This window comes from Ailuropoda melanoleuca, chromosome 16 (genome assembly GCF_002007445.2).
Source record: "Ailuropoda melanoleuca isolate Jingjing chromosome 16, ASM200744v2, whole genome shotgun sequence".
NCBI lineage: Eukaryota > Metazoa > Chordata > Mammalia > Carnivora > Ursidae > Ailuropoda > Ailuropoda melanoleuca.
Genome location: NC_048233.1, coordinates 1,596,705 through 1,611,059, shown reverse-complemented (window position 1 = coordinate 1,611,059; position 14,355 = coordinate 1,596,705). Strand labels below are relative to the sequence as shown.

Below are 14,355 nucleotides of genomic sequence, written 5' to 3'. Positions count from 1 at the left end.
TCACGCAGGCATTTCATCATCTCATGTCATCACAAGAAGGGTGAGTACAGGACAGTAAGATATTCTGAGGGAGACAGACCACACTCACGTAACTTATTATGGTATGTTATTATAATCGTTCCATTTTATTATTAGTTATTGTTGTTAATCTCTCATGTGCCTCATTTGTAAATTAAACTTCATTGTGGGTATGTATGTATGTCTAGGTAAAAACATAGTATATGTGGGGTTTGGTACCAGCCTCGCTTTCAGGTACCCACTGGGAGTCTTGGAACGCATCCCTGCAGGTAAGGGGGGATAGTGGTGTCTCTTAGCTAAGCACCGTTGATCTCCTGTGTGTTTGTATGTGGATCTCACAGTGTTCCGTGTATAGGACTGCAGTAACAAATGACCACTAATTTGGTGGCTCTCTCACAGTTCAGGAGGCCAGAAGCGCGTACTCAAGGCGTCAGCAGCGTGGGTTCCCCCTGGGCCCTAGGAGGGGGAATCTGTAGCATGCCTCTGCCCTAGGTCCTGGTGTTCCTCCTAATACTCACTGTTTGTTGGCTTCTAGACATCTCGCTCCAGTCTCTGTCTCCATCCTCCTGTGGCCTTCTCCTCTGGGTATCTGTCTCTCTGTGTCCAGATTTCCCTCCTATTAGTAGGGCACCAGTCATTGGATTAGCCACCCCCCCCCATATAAACTTGTCTTAACTTGATTCTGACCGCAAAGACTATTTCCAAATAGAGTATTGTTCGCAGGTACCAGGGGACACAATGCAACCCACAACCCTCACCAACAGTAGGCTGTGGTGAGCAGGGACCGCATCCGTATGGTCTCCAGCACGGTCCCTGAATATCATAGGAGCTTCACGTGTGTCTGCTGAGTACCTGGCTAGTCTGTTGCAGGCATTGCTCGCAGGGAGAGGTGTGCCTCCGTGTGGGTGTGGGTGCTCGCAGGGTGAGCTCCTCCTGCCCTTGTTACAGCAGTGCTGCCTGACAGACGGCAGCTTCGTCCGTTCTGCCTCCAGGGACCGAGATCTTAGCTCAGTTCCACAGCTCCAGATGTGCTCCTCCCCTTCCTCTCTTGCCTCTTTGGCCTACTGGTCTCAGATGTGAGTCCCCACGGAAGGGAAAACGCAGTCAGAATTGGAGGTCTGAGGATAGGGCAGCCCTGCAGATTACTGCAGGCCCAGTCCTGATGCCTCTTTTGGGCCTCCTGGTTCCAGTGAGTGGGAAGGAGGTGGCCTTCCATGGGGCCACAGAGAGGAGCCCTGGCTTCCCCTCTAGTCCCCTGTGCACCATGATTGACCAGGAAATGCCTGGGGTGGTCCTCCTCCTCTTTCCTGGCACTCAGGGCCATGAGAAGCAGGTTTGGCAGAGGCCTGAGCAGCGACTTATCTTTGCCAGGTTCAGTCCAAATGGGAAGAGGCTTGTGGTGGACACATGGCAACTCAATCAGGTTGTTCCACACCCTTCCAAGTGGTGTCCCTCCCTCTCTGCTTTTGTGGCTGTATATCATTGTATTTCTGGCAGAAGACCCATTCTGCAGCTGGAGAATCTCTGTCCTGAGACAGGGACAGGCCCCAGGTCACTCTGGGACCAGTCATAGAAGATGGATGATTTGTGGAATGATCCCAGAAAGCCCCAGCAAGTGGATCTGTTCACGGCCACCAGAGATGTCTTTGGGATTATAGACAAGGGGCTCCCAGCACTCTTGATTTGGACTTTATTCCAAGGACCGTTCTTGAAACATAGAATGCACTCAATGAGTATTTGCTGTATAAATAACTGAGTGAATATGTGAGTGAGGGGGTGCTGGAGAGGTGGAATGGGACTAAAACAACACCAGCCTGGCATTCCAGACTTTTCTCTGCTCCTCACAAGCTGGGTAACCTTTGAAAAGTGTCTTTGCCTCTCTGACCTCTGCTTGCTTACTTTTCACTCCATTCAGTGAAAGTGTCTTGAGTGTCTGCTGTGTACCACCTAGGGGTTAGAAATACACAAAGGACAGACAGACAAGGTCTCTGCCCTTGAGGAGCTTATGTTCTGTGGTGCCAGTCAGAAAAAAATAGGCAAATTAATAAACAAGGTAATTTCACAGCATTATCAGTACCATGAAGAAGAAAGCAGAGGAGACTCTGGAGGCAGAGTGATGGGGTGGGTGATAGGCAGGGAAGGTCTCTGTGAGGAGGGGTGCCCGAGCTAAGAGGGGGTGATGGATGGAAGGGGTGCTGAAGGCCTGTGGGCGGAGCCTGCAGATGGGCCCAGCACAGGGCAAGGACTCACGGGTGTGTCTGGAGCACCGTAAGCCAGGTGAGGAGGGATGCCTGGTGAGTCGGAGAGCCGGGCAGGAGCTGCATCCTAGGCCACGTTGAGGGCTTTGTTCTAAGTGTGGGGTTGGCAGGTCCTGTTGGACCTGCAAAGGAGCAGGAAGCACCCAGGAGGGTGTTAGGAGGTCAAAAGAGAAAGGTGAGGGTGTCTGCTATGACTTCAGCATTCCAAGAGGGATGTGTATATTGCCAGTGGGCCTGTGTAGATCTCACCAAAAGAAGGGACAGGCAGGAGTCACAGAAACATGTCATCAGCTCCTGTCAGAATGCATCAGGGACATGGAGGCCAGGCTCCCCTGGAGGCAGTTTTCCTGACCATTCTGCACACTGTGGTCTCAGTGAGCCAGCCTCCAGTCTACATCCTGATTCATGAGGGGAGCCCTTCTGGCCACCCTGTAGGGAACTATACAAACTCCTTTGCCCCATGGTGGCTGGAGAGGATTGGGAGCCTCCCTGGGGCATCAGGCCTTTTTGCTGTCAGAGGAAGAGGAGTGTGAAGACAGCACTCTGGACGGTTTCAGTTTCTGTCTATCTATATATTACATCTCTCCGGAAGGAGGCTGAGGGCAGCCTTTTCCTTTGGTGGCAGCCCCAGGGCAGAGGTCAACCTTGTGTGAGTCCTAATAACCTAGTCCACATGAGATTAACTTGACCAGAAGCCTGTCCGTCTTCGGAGGCATAATGTTCCTTTCCGTTATTTGGGGAGTGCTGCCAGGCTGGCACGAGACTCAGGTAGGGGAGAGAGCCCAGAGCTGAGTGGTGCCTGGACTGGTCCTCGCACAGCTACCACCTGGCTGTGTGCCCTCGTAGGTGATACCTGGTGTTCACGAGCGCTTCTGATGCCCCAGCTCTGGGCCTTACGTGCATCACTTCATTCAGCCTTCCAGCAGCCATAGGAGGTGGAGGCACTGTTATCCCCTGTGACACAGAAGCAAAGAGGCTGGAAAAGTGGATGACTCACCTGGGTGATTGAACCCGGACAATAAGAACCCAGAGTCCATACTCTTGGACCTCCGCTGCAGCTTTGGCAAGTGGCCTCCGCTGGCTAGGTCTCATCTGTAAGATGGGGGTGGTGAGATGATCTCTAAAGTCCCTTGCAGTCTAATGTCAAATGAATTCCTTCCATGAACCCCAACAAAATATAAGCCACTGGCAGCACCAAAGTCCACATTCTAAAGAGAGAAACCAGGCATAGTCAGTACACAAAAATAATTTTTAGGAATTAATCACAATGAGGGCAGATCAATAAAAGACTTGGTATTCCCCCTTGCTCCCTCTCAAATTATATATTTGAGGGGAACTTTAAAGGGCTTTGTTGAAAGACTCTTAATACGAGATTTCTTGTCTCTTGTTGGATTGTGGGAGGGGGTCAGCTTATGCTAGAGGTGATACTTGTCCCAAGTTTTGCTTTGACTGTCCTCCCCACGTCCACTCCAACACCCAGTGGGACATGCTGTTTGTATGTCGTTAACTGTGTCTTTAGTTTACTTCAAAGTTGCCAAAAGACATTTGACTATAAATTTAAAATCACTGGGATTAGCAGTGTTTAAAGACAATAGGCGTGGTAGGCAAGTTAGCTGGCTCATCCAAACAAAGGGTAACGGAGCCCTACTCTGTTGCTTGAAGTCAGCACTGTGTGTGCGTACAAGAGGCATAGGCATTCCTACAGCAGTGTTGAGAATGCAGAACTAAGACACACGGAGCCATTAGGGGCTAATCTGTAAGATCCTAAAACGATTCTGATATTCTAATATGATTAGTAGAAGACCCCAAAGGATAGAATTAGTGTGAAGCAGAGTGGTAGAAAGGGTCTCACTGCAAGTGGGCTTGAGTGGCACCTGGACAGCTGTAAAGGACTTGGCTAGGCCAGTGGTAGCAGTGGAGGAGTTCCAGGTAAGAAAAATAAGAGCTACAATTCCATGCAACAGGTACGATTTTGACATATAGACATGGAATTCTCAGGGTTCAGCCTAAGAACATTTTTGGGGTGATCTTCATTCATTCATCAGCTAATGCATATCAAGCGCCTAGTATACATTAGACACAGCGATCGTTCAGACACACAGTTCCTGCCCTCAAGGGGTATCATACTATCTAAGGGAGACAGGTACCTACCCAGCATCTAATTGAATAACCAAGTATTCAATTTTAACTGGTCTTTAAAGTATTTATGTTTGTGTTTGGGTATGACTCTGCTTTAAATTAATATTTACTTAAGCTACTGAAAAAATAAAACCTGAGCTAATGGTCACTTAGTTGCATGGAAGGGATGGCTGCCTTGTAAAGATGATTTTTCTCGTAAGTTGTGAGAAAACAATGTTTTAGGGTGGAATGGTGGAACTGTGGAGTTTTCATTGGCCATATGGCCCCTGGGTCATAGAACTTGAGACGTGTGGCGTTGAAGGGATAAAGAGTGATGGGGAAATCTCAATCTCTGTCGGGGAATAAATAGATTGTGACTGCTTGAACTAAGGTCCACCTTAGGTACAAAGTCCAAAGGTGTCCTAAGGTACAAGGAAAGGCTTCCAGAAGGAAGGAAAACATACCCTAGGCTGAAGGAATGGAGCCGCATCAGGGCCCAGAGGGCAGCACTATGAGATTATTCAACAGGAAATGTAATTTGCATGCAAAAAACGTTACTGCCTTGGAAGGTTGTTTTAACTGTGGGAAGATGCCTGACCCTCTCTTGCCACCTACTGTCATTTCTTACCTATTAGGACGATTTGAAATTCTGGGTTGCCGAAGTCGTTTTTTTCTCCATGTAGTCAGCCATTTCTAGTAAAGCTTGTGGATTTTTTGTTAAAAAAAAGTGGGGCTCCTGGGTGGCTCAGTCGTTAAGTATCTGCCTTCTGCTCAGGTCATGATCCCAGGATCCTGGGACCCAGCCCTGCATCGCATCGGGGCTCCCTGCTCAGTAGGGAGCCTGCTTCTCCCTTCCCCTCTCACCTCCACACGCTGGTCCTGCTCTGTGCTCATTCTCTCAAATAAATAAATAAAAATCTTTAAAAAAAAGTCATTTTACCCTTTTGTAGTCAGGAGGGTTTCCTGCCTGAATAATTTTTTTCTTTTCCTTTTCTCCAATGTAGTATTCTTAGGTTTGGCCTTTTGGAACTAAATAATAAAACTCTTTGCTTACTCTGGGGGCCTTTGCTTATGTTAGAGCTATTTTATCTCGACATTTGTAATTCTATAAATTGAAATCAGCTTTTCTTAAACTTGTGGGTTTTTTAGATTTGAAATCTACTCTTGGTTACATTTACAGTGACAGTGCACTTCTTGTAGGTTTATTCATTTGTTTTGCTTGTTGATTTATGTCTTCATCCTTCGCTCATTCAGCTACCATTTATAAACTTGCTTACTATGCACCAAGCCTGGGCAAGGGGCATTCAGTTATAGAAAACGTTGTGGGGAAACACTAGATTAATCTTTCTTATGGTAAATGTCAAGTGTTGCCAAGTGTGGGGTTTGGTGGAAGGTGTGGATTTTCCTTTTCCTGGTTGGTCTTTCTTGCTTGAATTCTGATCGTTGACTGGAGGCTAGCATTTCGAGTGTCTGGAGGGACCCTGCAACAGAGAGGGAAATGCTGACTGACCTAGACGAGAATGCTAGACTGGCTGTCTGCCCTTGGGCAAGTCGCTTAACCTTTCTGAGCCTCAGTTTCCATCTGTTGCTTAGCGCTAATTATACCTACTTAACTCACAGGCTTTCTGTGAGGAACATTACCTCATTAGAGATAATGTTTCTAAAAGCTCTTTGAAAATTGTGCAGCATTATTCAAATGGAAAGTATTGTTATTTTTATTATTGAGTGCCTACTAATTCCACACCAGAGGTAGTGACAAAGGAGAGAGGGCGTTATTGTCACCACTCTGCTCTGTCACTGTGCTGGGTATCGTAGGCGTGTTTTGGATTGCAGGGGTAGGGCAGTTGCAAACAAAGGCCAGAGCATGGTTCCCGCCCTGGAAGAGCTGAGGCTTAGATTTGGGTGACAAGAACCAATTAGAAAATCAGGGAGTAGTTGTTAAGAGAAGGCAGAGAGGGTTTGAGGATCTTTCTGGGTCTTGCTCCAAAATTCTAGTCATACTCAGAAAAGACTTCGCTGGGGAGGTGGCCTTCGGCTTGGCTGTCATCAGCATCAGTCAGAATCACCTTACACTGTTAATAAAGTCAATATTTATTGAGTAGCCATATGTGGCAGGGAACATGAAATTTGGTTGGGAAGTCAGGATGCTTGCATAAAAAAAGATGAGTACATTCCCTACGCTGGGGCCCCAAGGAGGGAAATGCCAAGTGCTGCCCGAAGCCGGAGGAGAGGGCAGCCGTAGGTTTGAGGTCGTTGTGTAAGGCAACTGAGCAGCAGTGGCTCCTGACCTTAAAGGAAGGGCAGAATTTAGACAAAAGCAGAACCATTTGGAAGGACGTTCCATGTTTCTTCTTATTTGATTCCATTTAATTATCTGTTTTCCCATTGAGCTTGTAGAGATTGCTTTCTACTCTCAATACCTGATTTTGTTCACCTGCCAGAAGAGGAGAGGATCATAAAACCCAACTCATGCAGCCCTCTGCACCATTTCCTCTCTTCTCTATGGAAAGGGTTTTGTGTGATTTGCCTGTGACTTTTCAGGCCCTGAGTCATTCAAGACAAATGTCTGAGGTTAAGAACACTGAAGTAGGACTAGGTGTGCCGGAAGGAGGACAGAGGGGAGAGAGGCCAGGAACAGAGATGGAGGCCAGGGCCAGAGAGGGAGAAGGTCAGCCTGAGTCCATCCAGCTGTGGGCAAATGACAGAGAGAGAGAGAAAGGGAGAAAGAGAGAGGGAGGACAGACAAGTTCCCCGTGAGAACACTTCAGTCCCTCAAATGATCAAAGCAAATTTGTTTCACTGTAAGCATGTCTCTGTCTCTTGCTCAGTTCTTATCCCTATCTTTATATCTATAAAATCTGGGGCTTTAAGGATGAGGGAAATTAAAACAAATCACTGATACGGGGTAGCAACCCCCAAAATGGTGAGATCTGCTTATCTAGTCTCAGAAGCTTCAAAGGAATTGAATAAATTTCAAGAAATGGAGCCAACCAGAAAGAAGGAAAGCTAGAAACAGCGTACTGCAGGGGTTGAAGATGGAGGTAAATTATGTTTTAGAAGGGCCAGGCTTCTTTCCAGACAGCTCAATTCGCGACCATTTTCATACAATGGGAGGTTTACTGACAACTTCCTCAGGCAGCCTTGGAGAGTGAAATGCTAAATATGGGCAAAGCACACACTTGGCTTTGCTGGTGTTGGGGCTTCACCGAAATTATCTGTTATTAAGTCCTTTCCAGGGACTTGTTGCCTCTTTATGACGAGTGTTAAGGTAATTTTCATTAACTCAGTTATTGACGGAAAAGGCAGAAAGGGAGCTGGTGAGGAGAGAGAAGATCCAATGAGGCGCCGGATTACATGCCTGAATAGGAGCTGAAGAGAGAATAGAGAGAGAGCAGACGTCTTAGGACCATAACACGCAAAGGGAGTAATGAGAATACTGTGGCCAGATGGGAAGGAGAGGAAATGTGAATTATGAAGGGAAAGGAGACTTCGTTCTACTTTCCCAAACCTCTTTGGAGACTTCTTTTGGTAATTAAATAGATAGCAGTTTTCCTCCCAGGTGAATCATTTTGAAAATTCACCCTTTAACACTTGGGTTTCCACGTTCTTGATCACAGTCCTCGGATTACCACTGTCAGCCACGCGGGGTCCATTGGGCAGTGACACCCCACCCGGACACCCGGTCGTAGTTAGCAGGCCACTGGGGATGGGGGTCAATGCAACTTCCTCGTAAAATGATTGTTTGTATGTTCACATGTATATACATATACATACATACTTACTTAAACCCATCAGATCTTTCAAAAATTGTTCAAGGAATTAGCATTGTAAAGTCATAAAGAAATCTCCGAAGGGACTTCACCATAGAGAAAGAGGAGGGAAAAAGCCCAAATATATCACTCTGCAGCAAACCATCCACACAACCACAGAAATCTCTGATAAATCTCTTGTGAAATAAACTCCCTTCTGCCTGACAGTTCTCTTTGGAAGCGTTCTCTCTGCCTTTCATATTAAGATATTGCCTTGAAAAGACCGGCCATGGAGATATTGATCCCACTTATGGACAAGGAGTCATCTGAGCTTGTCTTCCAGCCTCTGCTCCAAGATTCCACGTATTAACCTCTGCTGTTCACGCTTGTGTATTTAACCGATCTCTATCTATGGCCAGGCCAGGGCTCCTGATTTTCGAGAATGCGTTACGGTCCAGGCGCTCTGGGTCACATCTTCCATTTAGCTGTCATTTACCTTTAATTGTACTGATGATGAGTACTGTGATTACAATTCTGGAGCATGTATCATGTGCCAGGAACTTTAATCTTAATAACAACTCTGCAACTCTAGAGTTTCCAGCTCTCATTTGCAAGCAAGGATGCAGTTTTGGAGGCAAGTTAGAGAACGGGGGAGCTAGGATGTAACCCACATTCTGTGTGACTCTAAACGCTGTTCTTCCCAGTATACTCAATGTTTACAACCATGTCTACCCCAGATATGTTGTCAAAGGGGCCCAAGGAGAGGGAAGAGGGGTCTGGTGTTTGAGACGACAGGAGTGAGCAAGTCCCTGGGCTGAGACTTGTGCCTCCTCAGCCCTGTGTGCTTAGAAACCAACCCACTGGCAGGCTGCACGTGTCTGTGGGAGTCATCGCTTTGCATCCTATCTGGACCAACCCTGCAATTTGTTTTGTGGCCTTTGCAGTAGAGATTCCACATGTAAGACTTGATTTTTCCCAGGGTCATCAGGGACGTGATGCCTTTCATTTGGGAAGATGTGGTCTTGGGGGTCACCTGAGCAGCAGAGGGAATCTTACAAGATGACACTGGGGCTTATGCGGAATTAACTTGGAAGGTGATGAGTTTGCTGGACCAAAGAGCTCACAAAGGGCATTGGAACGTCTGAGGCTGAGGAAGAAAGGGCAGCTCTGACCCGTTTTGGGATTTTGTGCTTTGTTCTTGTGACCCTTTGGAAATGCTTGGATAAATGCACATGTTCGGATTCATGCCAGGCCGGTGTAAAGAATCAAGCTGAGCAGGCATCCATTCTAGGCTCAAAGCCAAAAGAAAGAGAGACAGGCCTGGAAAAATATCATGGGAAATGTCATCGTCCCTTCCTTCTCCTTGACTCACTTAAAAAGCCCAGGACCCTTTTAATATTTTGATTGCAACAGTTATCTCTATTGATGGTGTTTTACAAAGCAGGAATCTAGAAGATCCCAGCTGTAGGAATTCTTATAGTAGTAGGACAGGCTACTGTCTTTTCTGGTTTTCAACAGTATCTTAATTTTCCTGATTATTTATTAACTGTCTACCGTACCGAAAGTTTCTTGGATCAGGGCTGCCCTTGAGTAAGAGACAATGGTCTGAAATGCAGAGGGAGAAGTTTGTGTCAACTGAGGACAGCAGGTGGGACCCAGACTTAGGAGAACCAATGCCCAAATAAGGAAGCCCAACTCTCAGAGGGCATGTGAGGGTCCAGGCTGGGGCAAACCCCAGGAAGGGCTGCTGGGGAAGTGAGAAGTCTAAGCTGGGACCACAGGCTGAAGGGGAAAGTTAGCACAGTGGCTTAGGAATATGGGTAGCAGGCAGAGTTTAAGGAACTGGACTGGCTTTATGATTCAAGACTACAGTCGGCAGAAGGCAAAGATAAGGATCCAGGTAATGACAGCTGGTAATGGAGTATCAGGCACAAAGACCATATAGTAGAAGTTGAGATTAGCGAGGAGAATGGGTAGCAGAGAGCCATGACATGGTGGTGGAATCTGGGCAGCAGGAGTAGAAGCCCCTTGGGCCTTCCCAGGGAAAGCTGGCATTCAGTCGCAGGTTTGGCTGGCCTGCAGCTTGCAGATGAAGTCAGAGTCTGCCCGGAATGTAAGAATGAGTGGTAGAAGAGGACAGGTCTTGCTGGCCTTGGTCTCTAGAGGAACCACTGCGTGTGGAAGAAGGCATGTGTTCGTTAACTGACTGATCAAGAGAATTTAAGAGGAATAAGAGTGTCCCTCACCCCCAAGCCCCTACCACTTCCTGGGGTATGGAGCAGAGGGAAGACAACATGGAGGCACTGCAGGATGATTTTCATAGACTCCGAATCAGGAATACCCACCAAAGAGGAAGAAGTCTGTTTACATCATGATACCCTGCTCTCTCGATTTCCAAACAGGACTTCTAGGCTACAAAGCAGCATTGATGACAGCAATGCTTTCCCTCTCCTCTAGAAGATTAGGTGGCTTTGAAATAGGTAAGGCTAATTTTATTCCCTCTCTAGGTTCCAGTGGAAAGCATGTTTGCTGAAAAACATGTGGGCTGGCATGCAGTGAATACTTATGTACATTGGTGTTTTAAAGACAATGACAAAGACTCAAAATTTAACCCACAAGTTTGAGTTTTCAGTTTTTTCCTACTTCTCTCCTTCTCAAGGGAGAACTATCTTTATCTCTCCTATTTTTTTAAAAATCTAATAGCAATACTTTCAAAGCACTTTGAGTAAGCATCCTGGAAGATGACATGGGAACCACAGTGGTAAATATTATCTCTGGCAGGACCCAAGAGGCCTGGGGCAGCTCGTGTCTTTGTGTCCTGCATATTTTCCTTTGCATTGGCTCTTACGTCTGAGTTCACTGTTGGTCTGTCTTTGGCAGTTAAGGGAAGGTGTGAGCAAGTCCCAGAATTCATTGGGCTCCACTGAACTCGTGTGCTTTATTCACAACAGACTCCAACAGTGGTATGGGATTCTGTGGGCACAACTGAACTCAACTGTGACGTGGATCATTGGAGCCAAAAGAAAACCTGAAGATTGTCTCATTGAGTTCCCTGACTTTACAAAATAAGGAAACTGAAGTTAAGTTAGACTTTGCTCAGGTCTAAATAAAATGGAAGTAATTTTACCATGGCCAGTGTTCTTTGTATACACCACTGGCTGACCAGTGGTAGCTAGAAAATGTGCTTGGGATGGCAGGGCTGGGTGCCTGACTGAGGAGCCATTTTTATAGATTTAAAGCCATGGTCATCATTCATCACATATTTGCATAGGTTTGGAGTAGCAGAACCAAAAATAGCCTTTCCCTTTTCAGGAGCAACTCTGCATAAAAGACTCACTGGCTTTGGACTCTGTCCCTATCATATCTCTTTCAGAAGCCAGGCCAAGAGATCTGGCCAGGAGGCTGGGTACTTCCCAGCCAGAGAGCAAGTGCTTGTCACAGAACGAGTCGTGAAGCTGGGCACAGAGCCAGCTTTGCAGAAATGGTCTTAAATTGATGAAGAAGGGAGATTTATACCTTGTCTTGACCTCCGTCATTATGAAAGTGCTATGGAAAAGTAGGGATGACACCAGGCCACTCTGGCAGACACATTAAGCTTGTTTTCCTCCATCCCAAATACATAGGCCAGTGGACCCTCAGGAACCCATTGCCATATGTGGGTGGATGAACCAAAGATTGGGTAGAGACCCATTTTGGTAGCTTATTACCTGACGCTGTATCTTGAACCTGTGCTGCCCGAGGCCTATAGCATGTCTTGGGGGATCTGAACCACATGGTAACATGGCAACCAGTGGATCACTCACAGTCAGCATACCTGGGCAGATTTTAAACCCTCCTGTTTCTGGGGCCTTGACTCATCTGAGGAGTTTGGAACTCAGTCCGTCAATGTGAATTGTGGTAAGAGTCAGTTGGCTTGAGGGCAACATCACAGTGCCGTCCCCTAGTTAGTCCCATCACGATGGACCACTTTATGGTATGCACATTATGGCGGAGGTTGTTCAGACAGAACAGGTCACAGACTCCACTAATGAGAGGAGCAATTCATTGTCACTTGTATTGGTCCTCTCCATCTTTCATAGTAATGGACTTTTTAGCTGGGGACGTGACTGCGTGGAATGGAGAACTGCAGTTTGCTGTGTCTCTGTGGCTAGTGATGTGTGCAGTGTCTGTCCAGGTGTCGCCCTTAAAGACAGAGGTGTGCCTACCCTTTCCCTTTCCCCTTCCTCCCTTCCTGCTAGCATGAAAGCAGTCATGGTGAGGAGCCGCTGTGAGTCATGCTGACCAGAGTGGCACCCTTGGGTTGGTGGAGCAGCCAACAGAAGGGCCTGTGGCTCTGGCAACCAGTAGAGTTTCAAAAAATCCCGTGTGGGGCATCCAGCAGCCCGTTGTGGTCACCATGGCATGGACTGGCAGAACGAAGCACGAGGAGGCAGCCACATTTCTGATCGCCATTTAATCACGAATGTCACTGTCCACTGAGGCAGGGGAGTGTTTGCTTCCCCTTTCCTCCTTTCCTGGGTCCGTTCATCCTAAAACAGCCCCTCGTAACTTGCCTGAGGAGCTGGCTCTTATTCTTGAGATTAATGGCAGCCCTCCTCTTGCAGAAGCATTCCACTTACATAATTCGTTCAATTCATTCTTCTTCTTAGGATGGAAGTGCCTTTCTTTTTTCTTGTGGTAAAATATACGTCACATAAAATTGACCATTTTAACCAGTTGAAAGTGTATACATGATGCAGCGGCATTAAGAGCATCAGGCACCGCCATCCATCTCCAGAACTTTCTCATCTTTCTGAATTGAGGCTCTGTAACTAATAAACACGAACTCCCCACTCCTCCCTCCCCCTGGGCCCTGGCAGCTGCCACTCTGCTTCTGTCTCTGAACTTGACCACTCTAGGTGCCTCAGAAGTGGAATGGTACAGTACTTGTCCTTCAGGGACAGGAGGCCACTCGGGTTTTTGTTTTTGTTTTTGTTTTTTGCCATTTTATTGTGCTTCTCAGATACTGTGATTTTTACAAATTGAAAGTTGGTGGCGACCCTGCATCGAGCAAGTCCCTCAGTGCCATTTTTCCAACAGCATTTGCCCATTTCATGTCTCTGTGGCACATTTTGGTAATTCTAACAATATTTCAAACTTTTCACTGTTATTGTATTTGTTATGGTGATCTGTAATCAGTGGTCATTTTTAAATCTTTTTTTTATTATTAAAGTATAATTGACATACAATGTTATAGCAGTCTCATGCCTGCAACATACTGAGTTGACAGTTCTGTACACCACTCAGGGCTCCCCGTGGTAAGTGAGTCTCACCACCTGTCATGATACTATGTTGTTATCATATTGTCGACTGTATTCCTTACACTGTTTTTTTCATCTCCATGAACTATTTATTTTATAACTGGAGGCTTGTATCTCTTAATCCTCTTTGTCTATTTCACTCATTCTGCCCCAACAACCACCAGTTTGCTCTCTGAATTTTTTTGTTTGTTCTCTTGTTTTGTTTTTTAGATTCCACATACATATGAAATCATATGGTATTTGTCTTTGTCTGACTCATCTCACTTAGCATAACACCCACTAGTTCCATCCATGTTGTCATAAATGGCAAGATTTCATTCTTTTTTATGGCAGAGTAATATTGCAGTGTGTGTGTGTGTGTGTGTATATATATATATATATATATATATATATATATAATCACATCTTCTTAACCATCCATCTATCAGTGGACACTCCGATTGCTTCCATATCTTGGCTATTGTAAATAATGCAGCAATAAACATAGGGGTGCATATATCTTTTCAAATTACTGTTTTCATTTTCTTTGGGTAAATACCCAGTAGTGGAATTACTGGATCACATGGTAATTCTATTTTTAATTTTTTTGAGGAGCGTCCATACTGTTTTCCACAGTGATTGCACCGATTTACATTCCCACCAACAGTGCACAAGGGTTCCCTTCTCTCCACATCCTTGCCAACACTTGTTATTTCTTTTGTCTTTTTGATACCATTCTGACAGGTGTGAGGTGATATCTCATTGTGGTTTCGATTTGCATTTCCCTGATGATGAGTGATGTTGAACATCTTTTCATGTGTCTTTTGGCCACCTGTATGTATGTCTTCTTTGGAAAAATGTCTATTCAGGTCCTTTGACCATTTTTAATTGGATTACTTTTTGGTGTTGAGTTGTATACGTTCTTTATTTATT

At 46.0% G+C, this 14,355-nt stretch overlaps 1 protein-coding gene across 1 annotated transcript in view; it reads left to right on the top strand.

Moving 5' to 3' along the window:
* CACNA1C (calcium voltage-gated channel subunit alpha1 C) overlaps positions 1 to 14,355 on the top strand; it is a 665,077-nt gene that overhangs the window by 75,026 nt on the left and 575,696 nt on the right. The gene's annotated exons all lie outside the window — the stretch shown is intronic.